We start from the raw sequence: 17019 nt of genomic DNA on the forward strand, positions 1-17019 counted from the left end.
TCTGAGAGTTAAATTGGTAGGCTATAGAGTGGGAGGAGAAGCAGTAGCCCATGCTACTAATGTGTTCACTCTTCATTATTTGTTGAGAATATACTAATTCAGATTGTCAAATTTGAATCCAAGAATCTGAAACGTTACTCCTTTCAAACTGTCCTAATAATCCAAAAGATATATGTGAACCTGTCATAGGTTAACCAAGATGGAATCTGACAAATATTAACAAAGCTTCCTGGGTCCTTCCTTGCTAAGCTTCCTGCTTTGTATTTAAAACAACAGATCCCTAAGTGATGTATGGGGAAATTATGTTACAGAAAGGGAGCAATATTGGCTTTGAAGCATCTCCATTTTATGCTCCAATAATTACACAGACAAACCTGACATTTTCTAGCGGGCCTTCTCCAGGGAGCAGTTTTACATGGAAATTAGAAAATTCTCTAGATGACATATGAGGAACAGTGACCTAGGGAAAGGGAATATTTTAGTTCAGGCAAAGATAGGAGAGAAATTCTGTGTAAAGATAGGGCTTTTTTCTTTATAGTGAAACTAAATATAAGAGGGAGGATGGAAATAATATGTTGTTAAATGTTAAACAATTTACTCTGATGGGAAAGGTGAGGTACAAGAGCCCTGGTTTGTATCATATGCTAACTGTTGTAGTGTCAATGCATTGTAGATGACCTTAAGCAATCAATGTGACATTATTGGGTTCCAAGCAGGAATGACATGCACACTATTGGTGCTCAACAACCAGTTTGTATCATCTCCAGCATATGATTGGCCATGATCCATAAATACATAAATTCTAGGTTTATTTACTATAAATAGCCCAGACAGACCAGGTATATTATGCTAAAAGCATTCCATGGATTAAGATCCTCTATATTAGAAATCATTAGAATATTGATTAGCACATTTACAAATAATTTTTTTTAAATCTTTAAAAAAAATTTTTTTCTCTCAAGCATCCTCTAGGTAAGAAGGATGAGCTATAGACCAGCTGTCCACCTTTTTCTTCCTATGTGTGAACTTGCCTTTTCCTTTGAGTCTTAGATATAAATAAATGTGCTTATAAATATTTATGTAAAATTTTTATCTGTATTTTTAATTCCACAATAAAGATCTGCTTAGAAGGAGTTTTTAAAATTGAGATGCCAATAATTTCTGTGTCTATATTATATTTTATTTTATTCTGTTTTATTTTATTTTAATCCCACCATTTTCTTATGAAGTTCAAAAGCTGCTAGGAAACTAGAATTGTCAATTTTTGACAGTTTGTTTTTAGTTGTGTTTTTTAATTGTGTATTATATCCTGATACATTAAAACATTTTTGACAGAAAAGGAAATACAACTTTACTTTAAAAGATGAAGCATAGAATTTTTATTACAAAGGAAACTGCTAATGGACGTGCGGAAATTATGTTTGCACGTGGAGTTTTGGAATTTTTCAAAACAGAGAAACAAAGAAGATGTTGTTGTCAATTGCTTTAAGAGAAGAAAACAGTAATAGGCATACCTACAACTTTCCAAAAAATTCCTTTAAAATACTGACAATATATGTAAAAAATATGAAGTGATAAAGGAAAGTATAACAGATGAAGGGGCAATTATTTGTTATAATTTGCATGTTTCAAATTATCTCATTAAAATGGTGAGCTCTTTTCTAGAGCCATATTCTACAATTATTTTATTTATATTATTTCAAAGAAAATAAATTATCTTTTCACTGCTATATCAAAAGTAAGTATGTTATATTTAAAAAACTCAAATTTTCTCATGTTAAAAGTATTAAAAGAAAAACCTTACATGCATAGTTTATTGAGGATTACTATCATGAAAAAGTGCTGGATTTTATCAAAAGCTTTTTCTGCATTTATCGAGATGATCATATGGTCTTTGTTTTTGTTTCTGTTTATGTGTTAAATCATATTTATTGATTTCCATATATTGAACCATCTCTGCATGCCTAGAATGCAACCCACTTGATCATGGTGGATTATATTTTTGATGCGCCATTAAATTCAGTTTGCTAGTATCTTGTTAAGACTTTTTGCATCAATGTTCATAAGGAATATTGGTCTGTAATTTCCTGTGTTTGTTGTGTCCTTTCCCAGCTTTGGTAATCAAGGTGATACTGGCTTCAGAGAATGAGTCACATACTTCAAAATTATAAATGCCATTTATGACATACTCACAGCCAACATCATACTGAATGGGGAAAAGTTGAAAGCATTCCCCCTAAGAACTAGAACACGACAAGAGTGCCCACTATCATGACTTTTATTCAACATATTACTGAAGGTTGTAGCCAGAGCAACCAGAAAAGAGTGAGAAATAAAGGGTATCCAAATCAGAAAAGAGGAGCTCAAACTATCCCCTATGCTGATGATTTGATCTTGTATCTAGAAAACCTTAGCATCTTCACCAAAAGACTCCTAGAATTGATAAATAAATTCAGCAAAGTCTCAGGTTACAAAGTCAACATACACAAATCAGTAACAATTCTAAATACTAATAACAATCAAGCTCAGAGATTCAATTAATGACTCAATATCATTTACAATAGCTACAAAGAAAATAAGATACCTAGGAATATACTTAACCAAGGAGGTGAAAGACATTTACAAGGAGAACTGCAAAACACTGATGAAAGAAATCGTAGATGACACAAATGGAAAAACATCCCATGCTCATGGATTGGTAGAATCAAAATTGTTGAGATGTCTGTACTGTTCAAAGGATTTATAGATTCAACACAATTCCCATAGAAATACTGACATCTTATTTCGTAATGGTAGAAAATATAATCCTAAATTTTATTTGGAACTAAAAAAGAGCCTGAATAGCCAAAGCAATCTTAAGCAAAAAGAACAAATCTGGAGGCATTATATTACCTGACTTCACATTATACTACAAGGCTATAGTAACTAAAACAGCATGGTACTGGTATAAAAGTAGACACATAGATCAATGGAACACAATAAAGAACACAGAAATAAAACCATATAACTATGACCAACCGATCTTCAACAAAGCAGACAACAAAATGCACTGGGGAATGGAAACCCTATTGAATAAATATTTCTGGGAAGATCAGATTGCCACATGTAAGGAAACAAAACAGAACGTCTATCTCTCACCACACACAAAATTACTTCAAGATGGTTTAAAGACTTAAATGTAAGACCTGAAACCATAAAAGTTCTAGAAGAAAACATAGGAAAAACTCTTCTGGACATTGGCCTAGGCAAAGGATTTATGACTAAGACTCCAAAAGCAAATGCAGAAACAACAAAAATAAATAAATGGGACCTAATTAAATTAAAAAGCTTCTGCACAGCAAAGGAAATAGTCAACAATGTAAATAAAAATCCTACAGAATGAGAGAAAATATTTGCAAACTATACTTTCAACAAAGGATGAATATCCAGAATCTACAAAGAATTCAAGCAAATCAGCAAGCAAGAAATAAAACCTCATCAAAAAGTGGGCAAAAACAGGAACATAATTTTTTCAGAAAACATAGAAAAATAGCCAAAACACATATAAAAAAATGTTCAACACCTCTATTTATCAGGGAAATGCAAATTAAAACCATAACGAAATACCACCTTACCCCTGGAAGAATGGCCATTATTAAAAAGTCTGAAAAACAACAGATGCTGGTAGGATGCAGAGAAAAAGGAATGCTTATATATTGTCAGTGGGACTGCAAAGTAGTACAGCCCCTATGGAAAGTAGCATGGAGGTTCTCAAAGAACTAAAAGTAGACCTATGATTTGACCAAACGATCCCACTACTGGGTATCTGCCTAAAGAAAAAGAAATCATTTTATCAAACAGACACCTGCACTCAAATATTTACAGTAGCACAATTCACAATTGCAAAGATATGTAATCAACCTATGTGCCCATTATTCATGAGTGGATAAAAAAATGTGGTATGTATACACACACAAATACACACACGCAAACACACACTCACACGCCATGGAGTACTACTCAGCCATAAAAATAAATGAAATCATGTCTTTCACAGCAACTTAGATGGAACTGGAGACCATGATGCTATGTGAAGTATCTTAGGAATAGAAAAACAAACACCTCATGTCAATAATAAGTGGTAGCCAAATGATGGGTACACACGGACACAAAAATATGTAAAGGACATTAGAAACTAAGAAAGGCAGAGGGTGAAATAGGATGAGAGATAAAAACTTACCTATCAAGTACAATGAACACTGTCCTGGTGATTTATGAATTGGGCAGACTGAAAATTGAATAGGTTCAGTGACTTTATCGCTGCTTTGTGGTAGAAAAAGATTTATGGACAGAAAACTGAAAGTGATGAACAGGAAACAGAAGTGAGGTACAAAAACAGCCAGATTGATAACAGCTCTGCATTTGCCTTGTCTGAATGTGCTATTAATATGAACAGTAGGGAGCCTTTGATTGTCTGAAACTTGGTGATTGGCACAAAGTAAGTTACAGCCTATTTACATACACAGTTAGATTACAGTTCACTATAAACCGAGAAACCTTTAGGTTGAACATAAAATATGTAAGAAGGAAGTTTTAGGCTAAACTTAATTTAACAATTGTGTACTAGGTATTAATCTCATTCTGCTTGTGCAAGAAAAGAGTCGTCCTTCATTTTTCTGTAACTCAGTTGATTCCTACTTCAAAAAACCTTTATCAGAGTAGCTGAAAATAGATTTTGTGCTATTTGTAATTCTCTCAATTTCTCAGGTTTTGCTAGCCTCCAGGATGCTTATATACTATAAATTTTCCTGTTAACATCTTGGAGCTATTTGTCTACCAAAAAATTATAGCAATGTTCAAAATACTTTGGCTATTTTGGTTTAAATACGTTATACAATTAAATTAATTTCACCTCTTTCTTTATACTGCGTGTGTGTGTATGCACTACCCTATTTTTTCGTATTCTGTCTATTAGATAGCATTTGGCTAGAGTTTGGCTAGAGTTTGACTAGCCCTAAGTGTAGGAAGCTAAGAAAAGATGGGGGAAAAGATTCTTCCAACTGTAGAATTTAGGAAATGCTGGAAAAATTATTGTGTTAAAATGTATTTGTGCAATAAATTCACAATATGAGTGTTTTGTAATGGAATAAAAAAGTAGTAAACCAGATACTCAAGTTATGAATGTTAGCACTAGGCAACAACTAAAAGATAAGACAAATGAAGAGTGGGAAAAATGAGAAGATGTTCTTTAAAATATTTGAGGTCCTATAAAAATGGAAGAGTAGAAACAGTGTAGAAGTAGAAATTAGGATGGTAACATAATGTATGTTCATATTACTAATATAATGTTCTTCTTTTCTTTTAATACTAAAACATGGTTTTCTGAACAATAGCTAGCAATAAAAGTATAGCTTAAAAAGTAGCTTCAAATAAGAAGAAGCTCCATACATATTTTAGATGATAAAAGCTGTGATAAATACTAGCATCCTGGATTGATATTTTACTGACAACAGTATGGACACCATTTCTAAAATTCTCCCTTATCTGTATATCTCCATCATTATCAATGCAAAAGTTTTTAGTCATTATAAGAAATAAATAAATAATTGGAAAAATTACCACGGCTGTGGCATGTAGCTGTGCAAGTTTATATTCTACGTGAATAGTGCCTACCAGCTTTATATGGTTGATGATTGAGCTCACACAAATGATTGAGCTCACAGGGTAGTTTTGTTAAGTGGATTATAAGCATTATATAGCTAATGGCATGAATGCAAAACTATTTTTCATTCTCTTTTGTTTGTTTTCATTTTGAGAGAATTTTTAAATTGTGTGTGTGTGTAAGATAGAGAATCAGTTAGAATTAGTCAAATTCATTTTTTAGTGCAGGTCTTATTGGTATTTAGCAAGATTCTAGATGGACCATTATTTTAAATGATATAGTAAAGTTGAGCCTATCACTTGAAATCATTCACATAAGTTTATATAAAGAGAAAATTTAACTTTTTATGACCTGTGTGCCCAAATATTGCTACCATTCACTTACCAATAGTTCTTGTATGTGTTTTATTATAATTGGTGGGTAAGTTTTTAAATTTTATTTTGCTACTGTTCATTTACTAATTGAACTTCCATGTGTTTTACTGTAATTGGTGGGTATATTTTTTAATTTTATGTAATAATTATACATATTTTGGTCTACAGAGTAATATTGCAATACATGTATATAATGCATAATAATCAAATCATGATAATTAACATATCCATCACCTCAAATATTTATCATTTCTCCCAGTTGGGAACACTCAAAATGATTTCTTCTGGCTATTGGAAAATATAAAATAAATTATTTACTATAGTCACCCTATAATGCTATAAAACACTACAACTTATTCCTCTGAGCCAGAAGAAACTTTGAGTCTCTTAACCAACCTCCCACTATTCTACCCTCCTCTCTTCCATTCCCTGCCTCTAATAACCACAATTCTGCTCTCCACTGCTATAAGCTCTACTTTTTTGGATCCCATATATGAGTGAGAACACAGAGTATTTATCTTTCTGTGTTTGTTTGACTTACTTCTCTTAACATAATGTCACCTGGGCTTATCCACGTTGCCATGAATGACAGAATTTTATTCTTTTTTATAGCTGGATAATATCCCATGGTATACATATTTCCCATTTTCTTAATCCATTTATCTACTGATGGGCACTTAGGTTGATTCCCTATTTGGCTATTGTGAATGTTGCTATTAATATCATAGACATAAGAGTGCAAATATGTCTTTGACGTAGAGGCATACCTAGTTTTATTGCACTTTGCTTTACTGTACTTTGCAGTTATTACATTTTTTTTTTTTATTTCATCTTGTTATGGGGGATACAGAATTGCAGGTTACATACGTTGCTCCTGTTCCGCCTTTCCCCCCAAGCCAGAGCTCCAGACGTGTCTGTTCCCCAGGTCGTGCGCATTGCACCCATCATGTAGGTATATATCCCTCCCTTCCCCACCCCCCACTTCCTGAGTCAGCACCTTCAAGTGTTACCACTCCCCAAACGGTGCACAATGCACTCATTGTGTAGGCATACCCCCATCCCCTCCCCCGCCCCCCACCTCAGTCTGACATCCAATTGGTGTTGTTCCCAGATGTGTATTTAGGTGATGATCAGGGGAACCAATTTTCTGGTGAGTACATGTGATGCTTGTTTTTCCATTCTTGGGATACTTCACTTAATATAATGGGTTCCAATTCTCTCCAGGAGAACCATAGAGATGTCGTATCTTCATCATTCCTTATAGCTGAGTAATATTCCATGGTATACATATACCACAGCTTACTAATCCAATCATGTATTGATGGGCATTTGGGTTGCTTCCACATCTTTGCTATTGTGAATTGTGCTGCTATAAACATTCGGGTACATGTGTCTTTGTTAAAGAATGACCTTTTTTCCTTTGGGTATATGCCCAGTAATGGGATTGCTGGGTCAAATGGCAGGTCTACTTGAATCTGTTTAAGATACCTCCATAATGCTTTCCACAGGGGTTGCACTAGTTTGCAGTCCCACCAGCAGTGTATGAGTGTTCCTGTCTCTCCGCACCCACGCCAACATGTGTTGTTTTGGGTTTTTTTGATAAAGGTCATTCTCACTGGGGTTAAGTGATATCTCATTGTGGTTTTGATTTGCATTTCTCTGATGATTAGGGATGTTGAGCATTTTTTCATATGTTTGTTAGCCATTCTTATATCTTCTTTCGAGAAGTTTCTATTGCAGTTATTACATTTTTTACAAAATGAAGGTTTGTGGCAACTCAGCATCAAGCAAGTCTATGGGCATAATTTTTCCAAAAGCATGTTCTCACTTTCTATTTGTGTAACACATTTCGGTAATTCTTGCAATGTTTCAAACTTTTTCATTATTATTCTTGTTATGGTAATCTCTGATCAGTGATCTTTGATGTTACTATTGCAGGGGAACTTTCCTCTGAAGATTCACTGAAAACAGGCAGATTAACAGGAGAAAAGGCATGCAAATTTATTTAACATGTCTATACAGGAGACTTCGGAATGAAGCCCCAGTCCCCCAGTGGAGTGCAGAAGCTTATGTACCATCTTGAGGTTTCAGAAAGAGTGAAGCCTCAGAGAATGGCCAAAAGCCAGGTAATGATAGTAAACCAGGTCTTATCAGCAAGGCAGATTATGGGAGAGAGAGAAAAGATTGGGTTAGCAGAGATGGTCTTGTCATATAGAGGAAACCTCACAGGTAACAGCCTTCAGGGAGAATAGATGGTAAATATTTCCTTTTAGACCTTTAAAGGTGTCAGACTCTCAGTTAATTATTCCTAGATCCAGAAAAAGGAAGCCTTGGCTGAATTAATGCAGATCCTTTTCAAATGGAAATTTCCCCCAAAAAAGAATGCTTTGCAGGGCCAATTCTGTTTGTTGGCCCTCTGACAGAAATCTCAACGTATCTCAAAGAAATATATTTTGGGGTAAAAATATTTTGGTTTCCTTTAGTGTTATAATTGTGTTGGAGCACCATGAACTACATCCATATAAGACAGCAAACTTAATCAATAATATGTGTGCCCCGATGGCTCCACCAGTCGGCCATTCCCCCATCTCTTTATGGTCTGCCTATTCTCGAAGATACATCATTTAAATTAGGTCAGTTAATAACCCTACAGTGGCCTCTAAATGTTCAAATGAAAGGAAGGGTCACACATCTCTCATTATGAATAAAAAGCTAGAAATGATTACATTAGTAAGAAAGGCATATAGAAAGCCAAAATAAGCCCAAAGCTAGACATCTTGTGCCAAACACTTAACCAAGTTGTAAATTCAATAGAGCTTGAAGAGAATTAAAAGTGCTTCTCCATGAAAACACGAATGAATACTAAGGAAGCAAAACAGCCTTATTGCTGATATAGAGAAAGTTTTAGTGGTCTGGAAAGAATATCAAACCATTCACAACATTTTCTTAAGCCAAAGCCTTGTCCACAGCAAAGGCCCTAACTCTCTTCAATTCAGTGAAGGCTGAGAAAGGTGAGGAAGCTGCAGAAGAAAAGTTTGAAGCTAGCATAGTTTTGTTCATGAGGTTTAAGGAAAGAAATCCTCTTAGTAATGTAAGCACACCCCAAGGGCCATTTAGACTTTATTGATGGGTTAACTAAAGGGAAGCCATTTTTCTTCCAGTTTGCTTTTGGCTTGTTTTGTCTTAAAAGTTAAGAATTAACTTGATGCTTGCATACACAGCTGCATGTCACAAGATTAAAAAATGACTTTGAGAAAAAACAGATCAAGAGTCTGGAACAGTCCAATCACATACAACTGATGACAAGATCTACCAGATGACCTGTTTTCTGCTACCCATCAAACAAGTCACGATGACCTGCACAGGGCTTGCTTTCTGCTACGTACCTGCTTTGCTCTTTCCCTTTGTAAGTTGCTCAGTAAGCAGGAAAAGATAAAATGATCAGTGAGACAATAGTGTGCCAGCTCCTCAGCCAGCAGTTGAATAAACCACCTTTCCTTCACCAGCACTCGCCTCTGCCTCTCCTGCTTGGTTCTCAGTTGGTGGGCAGCCACACCTACATTTGGCAACAATAACTTTAAAGCACAAGGTGAAGCAGCAAGTGCTGATGGAGAGGCTGTAACAAGTTCAATAGAAGATCTACCTAAAATCACTGATGAAAATGTCTATATTAAAAGCAGATTGCTCGACTCAGATTATACAGGCTTGTATCGGAGTAGTTGCTGTGCAGTACTCCCATAGCCAGAGAGGAGTCAACATCTGGCTTCACATCTTCAAAAGATGGGCTGATACTCTTGTTTTGTCAGGAGCTAATGCAGCTAGTTACTTTAGGTTGAAGCCAGGGCTCATTTACCATTCTGAATATCCCAAGGCTCTTAAGAATTATGCTAAATCTACTCCACCTGTGCCTCATAAATGGAACAAAACTCCAATGATAGCACATCTGTTTAAAACATAGTTTACTGAATATTTTAAGCTCACTGTCAAGAACTATTGCTCAGAAAAAAATTCCTTTCAAAATATTACTGCTCATTGACAATGCACCTGGTCACCTAAGAGCTATGATGGAAATATACAAGGAGATTAATGTTGTCTTCATTCCTGCTAACACAACATCCATTCTGCAGCCATAGATTGAAGATTAATTTTGACTTTCAAGTCTTATTAATTTATAAATGCATTTTGTAAGGCTGTAATTGCCATAGTTAGTGATTCCTGTGATGGGTCTGGGCAAAGTAAATTGAAAATCTTCTGGAAAGGATTCACCATTCTAAATGCTATTAGGAGCACTTATGGTTCATATGAGAAGGTCAAAATGTCAATATTAACAGAAATTTGGAAGAAGTTGATTCCAACCTCATGGATGACATTGAGGGACTCAAGATTTCAATGGAGGAAGTAATTACAGATGTGATGAGACTGGGCAGGGACCCCTCTGAGGGCTGTTCCAGCATCCCCCAACCCCCCTCCCCTCCCTGCCTTCCCCCCCACCCCACCGCCTCCACCCTACACCCAAGCATGAAATAAAGAAAACTCTTGATTTCCTTCAGGGGAAGTTCAGGGCACCTGGGTAGCCTTAGAAAATGAATGCGCAATCTGATGACTACAATGGCCCTCCCAGCCAGCCAGAGTCCAGTGGTGCTTTTGTTCCCTATGAAAACTGTAAGATGGCATCTTAACATATGTTCTTGAGTTGTTTTTCAGAAACACTCACTAGATGGAAAATGTAGATGAGGGAAAATTGCAGAATTGAAGTCTGATGGCCTTTCCTTGTTCTAAATCGCTCTCTGAGGAGCCTTTCATACCCATCTTCACATTCCTTTCCACTAATCCAAGAATTTCTGAATCCATCTTTGTTTCCCCCAACTTTAGGATATCCCACCTTTTGGGGCCAGATCAGTGTATAACTTCCATGTATTGATTAATAATTTTGCCTGTGTGAAATGTGCTCCTGCCTTTAAAAATTCTGACTTGTAAGCCATTGGGGAGTTCCAGTTTTGTTGTAGAAACCACAAGGGGTTTTTGTGTAGGTCCAGTTGCTCCTTGCACAAAGATCCAATTATTGATAAGGAAGAAAGGTACTTTTAACATGACATGCATCTTGCTGGGAGAAAGGGAGAAACCGCCTCAAATCCATCTCTCTGACAAAGGGAGATCTTGAGCTTCTCTTTAGAAGAGAGGCCACGTGCCTTGGGGCAGGATGTCTTGGATCTCACAAGATGCAATACGCATTGGGGGCAGGTTGTGGGGGATGGTGAATCTTGACAGCAGGAAGTCTGTCCAGGGACCTTCAGAACCTTTAGGTCATTTGTCTTGCAGAATATCTGCCATTTCTGGGAAACAACTCCAAAGGCCAAGTACTTAGTCCAGGGAAAGAATTATATAGGAGTCATTGAAATTTGTTCCATGGGGGACTAGTTATAGTTTTAAGTGGTAAATGCTTGCGCTCCTTGCATGGCACCTGCTAATAAAAATTCCTGTCTCTGCTGCTGCAACTGTCAGCTCTACTGCCTGGATTTACTGCACTGGGTGAGCAGAACCCACTTTCATTTCATAACAGTAGAAATTGCAAGAGTTACTGTTAGTGCACACTTAATGGACCACTATATAGTATAAAGATAACTTTTACATGCATTAGAAACCAAAATATTTGTGTGACTCATTTTGTTGGGGTTGTCTAGAATCAAAGGAGCAGTATCTCTGAAGTATTCCTTTACTGATTTCCTTTTGTTTGGATGAATACCCAGTGGTGGTGTTAGGTGCATAGTGAAGGATTCCAGGTCTCCTAGGGACGAAAGTGGGCACTTTGCCTTGGTGCAATTGCTCCACCCTAATTTTCTCCATAAGTGGAGGAGGAGGGAGCACCCTATGAATTTGCCAAGCAACTTAGCGTGCCAGCTGCAAAAGAATGCAGAGGACTCTCTAGCCCAAGGGCCAAGTAGTATAGGTACCATGGAGTCTGGAAATTGACCTAGAACAACCTGCGTGCATAGTTAAGACTCAGGTCATGTGACTCCCAACTGTCCAATCAAAGTGGTTCCATGGTGACATCTGGGCCACTAGAGAGGTCCCAATCCAGCCACTATAAAACAATATGCTGACCATAACCAAGTCCCTTTTTGTGCCCTTACTTTTGCTCTCCCTTTGTTGTGACAGTGGGTCTGGTAGTCATCTGTGGCATATGCATCATGTTCTGTAAACTTATATCTTGCGCTTGCCCTAAAATCCTATCTTTCTCTCCTCATTAAACCTCATTTCTGTGCTTGCCTTACTTTGGTGCATCGGGTCATTCTTCGGCCATGAGCACACGAAGAACCGACATTTTCACACTGAAACCTGACGGTGGGATTGGATCATATGGTAGTTCTACTTTTAATTTTTTTAGGAACCTCAATTCTCTTTCCATAATGGTTATACTATTTCTAAGTGTTTGAATAAAGAAAACAAGCATTTAGATACTTGTTGATCATCTTGTTACACAGGAACAGTTACCAAAAGGAACTTTTCCATTCTTTATAAATTTTTACTTTGTTTTCCAACCATAGTTGCCTACATCTATTACAACATCAAGTGTTTAGATGGGGTTACTACACTTTCTATCTTCACTGCTTTTTGAAGTTAAGGTTCTGAATGAAAAGGGTATGTGTTCTAATGGAATTTTCCCCTGGGGCATATTGAGTCATTTTATACAATGACACACTAAGAAAGGCAATTTATGATGTGTGACTGACTCTAATGTGACTTTTTCATCATTTCATTTGTTTTCCATTAGTCAGAAAAAAGGATAAGAACTACATAGAAATCTTTTTGTTGTACTCCACAGGGCTTTTCTAGTATAATTCTTTTGGAATGCAATATTTTATAAAGCTTAGGAAAAATGGATGTATGAAAACACATTTTTAACCTTCAAATCTCTGTCAAGGATCTCTAAAACATTCTTAAAGTCCATCTATGTTTTTAAAAATTGTAAAAGCCTTACCAAATATGTATTTAAAGAGAGATAAATGTTTTTCCAAAACTTTAATCAGAACTTTTAAGCAATTTTCAACTATAATTCAGATTTCTGAAACCATTATGATTCAAATATAAATCAAATACAATCAGAGATGATGGCTCTGATTTTACAGTTTAAATCAATAAATTCCTATTCTTAGTTATCTAATCTGTTTTTGTCAGGTAGACAGTGAGCAACCTCTGGCCCTCCTGGGGGCAAAAGTGGGCACCCAAGCAATTGCTACACCTGAAGGAGAAGAGAGCACCCTACCAATCTGCCAATCAGAATTTAGTATGTGAACTGCAAAAGAATGCAGAGGGTTCTCCAGTCCAAGGGTCAAGCGGCGTAGACACAAGAGGGTCTAGAAGGCGACTTAGAACAACTTGAGGGTAATTATCATGTCATTAGCTTAAATCTACATTGTAGCTCACCCTCCCAAAATGGGCTTTCAGAGAGGCTCATGGAAGGTCCACATGCTCGGTAAGACTGAGCTTATATAACTGTCAGGTTTCAGTCTGAAATGGCAGTTATTAGTGCTTTCATGGCTGAAAAATGACCAGATGCACCAAAGTAAGGCAAGCACAAAAATGTGGCTTATTGAGGAGAGAAAGATAGGATTACAGAGCAAGAGCAAGATACAGGTTTACAGAGAGTGATACCTATGACACAGACGATGACTGGACCCAAAAGGAGAGTGAAAGGAAGTGGGCAAAAGAGGGGTTGGTTGTGATCTCAGTCTTGCTTTATAGTGCCTGGTTTGGGACCTCCCTGTGGCTCAGACGTCACCATGGAACCACTTTTATTGACAGTTGGGGGTTGCATGACCTGAGTCTTACTATGCATGTGGGTTGTTCTAAGTCAATTTCCAGACTCTGTGGTGCCTATGCTGCTTGGGCCATGGACTAGAGAGTCCTCTGCATCCTCCTTCAGCTGGTGTGCTAAGTCGTGATTGGCAGAATCACAGGCTATTCCCTCCTCCCCCAGGTATGGCAATACCTTAGGGCAGGATTAAGGTGGGCAAGACCAAGATGGGGGCCCAGGGGCCACCCTTGTCCTTCTCCCCAGGTGGGGCAATTGCACAAAGGCAAGGGACCAGCTTTCATCCCTAGAGTCCTGGAATCCCTTGCTAACTACCTAACATAACTCCCAACTGTCCATCAAGGTGGTTTGATGGTGACATTTGAACCAGGAGGAGGGCCCAGCTGTGGCAATATAAAACAGGACCCCAGAACACAATCAGGGCCCTCCTGTCAAGACAAGAGTTTTGTTCATTGTTGGTGGTGAATGTATCTTACTTTACTCAATAAACTTCACCTTGTGCTTGCCTTACTTTGGTGTGTCTGGTCATTCTTTGGCCAAGAACACATCAAGAACCAAAAACAGACCTATTGCCTGACATTTTCAATCACATTTTTCTCCATTTGAGTCTCTAATAAACTATAAACTGTAAACACATGCAAATATCACTGTGGGGAAAATATTGCCATCATGTATTACATATCTAGATAATTTACATAACATCTTCAATCCAGCTAGGTTTTTCTCCTTAAAATACGTCCATCATTACTTTCACTTCCTACGCCCAGGTTTCACACACATTTCTTTCCTGTTATTTTCTGTAGATCTTTTCTGTTAGTTCCTCTAGTTCTCTCACCTTTTCTTTCCCTCCATTTATCCTCTTCACAAGTTTATTTTCTTTGCATTATTTGAGATATGCTGTAAATAGTAACACATTCATTCAATGTAGTGGCACATTTAGATTGTCAGATTTTGCTCAATTTTGCAGGTAGCAATGAATAACCCCAAACAAGGTAACAGATGAGTAAAACTAAAATAATTCCCTACCAAAATAATAATGTGTTTTGGGATTTATATTACATCTGACATTAAAATCCAGGTAACAGTTTCAAAATAATGTAAAAAAAGGGTAAATAAATGTAAGATATTGTAAATTCCTTTCTGTATTCTAAAGTAGTCAAACACCAATATATAGTATATTTTAAAAGTCAATTATGAATGCTGTAATCTCAAGCATAATCATTAAAAGATGACATAATAAATAGAGAGGAGAAAAATGATCTAAAAAAGATTACTTAATTTATTCTAAAGAAGGCAGGAAAATGCAGTTGGAAGAATAAGATAGAAAGGGATAAATAGAGCAAATACTATTACGGGAACATTATATTCAACTATAACTAAGAAAAGTAAATAGGACTAAATATTTCAGGTAAAACAAGAATTATGAAATTGAATGTTAAAAACTAATTAGAAGAAAAAAAGAAATGATAAAGACATGACATAAAGTACAATCACTAAAAAAATGGAAAGTGGGACAAATCCAATTTCCTGCATTATCAGGCTGAATTTTAAAAATCTGAATCTGGGATATTATCTTAGTTGTGCCTGAGGAGCTTTCCTTAATGTATCTTTTAGTGCAGGTTTTTGATAATAATTTTTCAAAATACTGTTTCTCTGAAAATGTTTAAATGTTTCTGTTATTTTTTCCCCATTATATATTAAAATTTTTTCCTAAGTCATTTTTAAGTAAAGTTTACATTCGAGGTACTTATAGATTCACATGCAGTTGTAAGAATAATACAGAATGATACCCTACCCCCTTTACTAGTTTTCTCCAATGAAAACATCTTGCGAAACTATAATGTAATTGACACTGATCCATTGAAGATGTAGAATATTTCCATCACCAGAAGATTCCTTATGTTTCCCTTTTATTGCCACATCTCTTTCCTTTTCACCTCATCTCCATTTCTACAGTTTTACTATTTTAGGAATGACATGTTAAAATGGAATTGTGCTGTAATCAAAAGGAGGCTTGGCTGCCTGCCACTCCAAAAGCTGAACTTGAGAGGCTAGGGACTGGAGAAAGAAAACGCATGTTTATTTCCAGAGTTGGCATCCTGAGGCGATGACAGACTCATGTTGCAGAGGCAACAATTTCCCCAGTCTGAGGAGTGGCTTTTAAGTGGCAAGGCGGCTTGAGAGGGGCCGGCCACGTGCAGGCTTGCATGTTGTGTTTCTGACGGTAATCCTGGGTAAGGCGCCATCGAGGGCTCTGGCGTAGGGCTGACAGCAGCTAGATTTGCAACAGAATCAAAGGCGAACTGCTCAGCACTTTCCTCCAGGGGGTGATCTGCAAGAAATCTCGGTTTTATAGTTAACTGCTCAAAGCCAGCTCCTGGAATTCTTAAGCAGGTGCATAACTTGGTATTGTAAAATACATAGTTGTTATTTAACTTTAAGATGGAGTAACTGTTACTGTTATAGTGCAGTAGCCTTTTGGAATCAGTGCTTTGTTTTATCACTCAGGAAAACAGTCTGGACATTCATACAAGTTGTTATGCATATTAATAGGTGATGCTGTTTTATTGCTGTGTAGTATTTCATAGCATGTATATACCACAGGTTGTTTTACCATTCACTTGTTGAAGGACATCTGGGTTATTTCTAGTTTGGGGCTATTGTGAAAAGTGCTGTTATAAGCAATCACATACAAGTTCTTTTGTGAAAATGACTGAGAGGGTGTTTTCATTTCTTTGGGATAGATGTCCAGGAGTGCAGCAGCTGGATCATATGGTAATTGAATGTTTAGTTTTTTGAATAAAATGAACTTATTTATTTTTTTTTTTTTTGCAATGCCACCAACCAATGTATGAATGACCAAGGTCCTCTGCATTCTTACCGGAATTTGGTTTCATTATTTTTAAAAATTATTATGGACATTCCGAGAAGCATAGCGATTTCTCTGTGAGTGTTTGTGTGTGTCCTTTCCAATTGTTTTATTGTCATGGTAGTGTTAATTCTACTTATGCTAACATGTATTTTTATGTGACTTTGCCATTTGTACATCCTCCTTGGTGAAATGCTTCTTCCTGTGCTCTGTGCATTCTCTAATTGAATTATTTTTTGTTTGGTTTGGTTTTGTTTTTACTATGGAATGCCCTTTGTATATTCTATATACTAAGTTATTTTCTTCCAGTGTTGTATTAATC

This window comes from Eulemur rufifrons, chromosome 27 (assembly GCF_041146395.1).
Source record: "Eulemur rufifrons isolate Redbay chromosome 27, OSU_ERuf_1, whole genome shotgun sequence".
Classification (NCBI taxonomy): domain Eukaryota; kingdom Metazoa; phylum Chordata; class Mammalia; order Primates; family Lemuridae; genus Eulemur; species Eulemur rufifrons.